Here is a 2,111-nt window from a genome sequence, read left to right as displayed (position 1 = left end):
AGGAAGCCAACCAGGGGATAGTAATGAGTCGTTTGGAGAATAAATCGGTAAGGAGGAGGGAAAAACACTGTTGGGAGGAGACTGGTATGTAGGGAGAGTACGGTTTCTATAGGGTCACACACACACACACACACACACACATACACACGTAGGCGCCCATGAACACGCATTTCTACAACACCCCCCCCACATCCGTATGCCACCATTCATCCCCCCCCACACACACACGTACACACACACAACCCCTACCCCGTCGCTCCGGAGGGTGTACATGCATGCATTCAGACATATTTATACATACAGTATATACATCCATCCATTGCCAGACGCCACGTATCCCACACGGGGTGGCCAAGGGCTTAGAGTTAATTGTTTTACAGGGAGGGGCACTAATCCTCCACCAACCTCACTTGACACGTAGGGATGCCAACAGCATCTGGTGTTCCCAAGCGGTCACCCATCCAAGTACTAACCAGACCCAACGTTGCTTAACTTCGCTGATCGGACGGGAAGCGGTGTACTCAACGTGGTATAGGATATATATATATATATATATTACATAGAGAGAGAGAGAGAGAGAGAGAGAGAGAATAAACTGGCTTAAACCAACACCAACAGGAGCATCGCTCATTGTGAAAACATTGTTCACCTGTGTCAAGATTTTTTTTTTTTTGATCGATTGAACGCAGGTCTGCTAAGTTGATATTTTAGAATAAAGCATTAGAATGGCCATACAATATACATCTCAAGCCAAAAGCAATGCATTCCGTCGGACAAGCAGACAAAGCAGCTGGAAGGTGAGGTGAAGAGTCAAGATGCAAAATACAGAGGAAACAAAGGCAAACATTCTCTGAGGCTCACACTGCGCTCACGTCCCTGGGGATTGTCATGGAGGGCTGAAGGGAATCACAGGTCACAAGATCCACCTGTCCATACTTGCCACTCCTTAACCCTTTCTTCCCTATGTTGCTCTCTCTCTCTCTCTCTCTCTCTCCCTCTCTCCAAACACACCACAACAAAATGTATATATATATATATATATATATATATATATATATATATATATATATATATATATATATACGTGGAGGGATTGCATATACCGATAATGACTTTATTGAAGTGGAACAAAGTGTACAAGTCCTGGAGTATGATAGTGAGAGAGGGGCGCGCGCACACACAACACACACACACACACACACACACACACACACACACACACACACACACACACACACACACACATTTACATACATAAATGAAGGCATGCTAAGAAGGATAATAACATCATTCATTAGACCAACCCTGGAATATGCATCAGTAGTCTGGAGTCCTCATCTCAAAAAGCACATAGACAAGATTGAAAAAGTTCAAAGGGCCGCTACAAGATGGATACTAAGCTTAAAGGACCTAAGCTACGAAGAAAGACTAAATAACCTGAATCTACCAACACTACAGGAGAGAAGGAAAAGAGGTGACATGATAATGCTATATAAGTGCATATCAGGAAAGGAGAAAATAGACATAAATGATTACTTAACACATGGAGAAGCATCAGCAAGAGGACACTGCAAAAAACTGCATAAGAAGAGAGGTGATAAAGACGTAAGGAAATTCAGTTTCCCAAACAGAGCAATTGATCAATGGAATGCACTACCAAATGAAAAAGTGTGTGCCAAAACAATTCACAAATTTAAGGATATGTACGATAAATATGGTTTAAGACACGGGACAGTACGAGCTTGACTCATTCCTGTAAAGATACAATTAGGTAAGAACAATTAGGTAAGAACACACCAGAATATATTGTCCCTTGAGAATTAGCCTCCCTCCTCAGGTCACACTCACTCTTGGCTGCCTTTCATTTTAACTTCCTTCTTCCTTATTATTATGAAACTTATCTCTACATCAAATCCTTTATCAATACTCCTCTTATGTTTCCTTTTTTCGCTCGAGAGAGAGAGAGAGAGAGAGAGAGAGAGAGAGAGAGACAGACAGACAGACAGACAGAGACAGAGACAGAGACAGACAGAGATGAGTTGAAGGGGAGAGGCTGGTGCAGTACATTTAAGGTTATTAAATACAGCGATGAATTACGGATGACTTGATGA

General features: G+C 42.3%; 1 pseudogene; it reads right to left on the bottom strand.

Moving 5' to 3' along the window:
- Positions 1-424: 424 nt before the first annotated feature.
- On the bottom strand, positions 425-544 carry LOC145389645 (5S ribosomal RNA; annotated as a pseudogene).
- Between the last annotated feature and the right edge of the window lie 1,567 nt (positions 545-2,111).

Source organism: Coenobita brevimanus, unplaced genomic scaffold (genome assembly GCF_032717465.1).
Source record: "Coenobita brevimanus isolate Jiangsu-jjx unplaced genomic scaffold, ASM3271746v2 jjx.HiC_scaffold_1729, whole genome shotgun sequence".
Classification (NCBI taxonomy): domain Eukaryota; kingdom Metazoa; phylum Arthropoda; class Malacostraca; order Decapoda; family Coenobitidae; genus Coenobita; species Coenobita brevimanus.
Note: the sequence above shows the minus strand (reverse complement) of the source record. Positions and strands in the feature narration are given on the sequence as shown.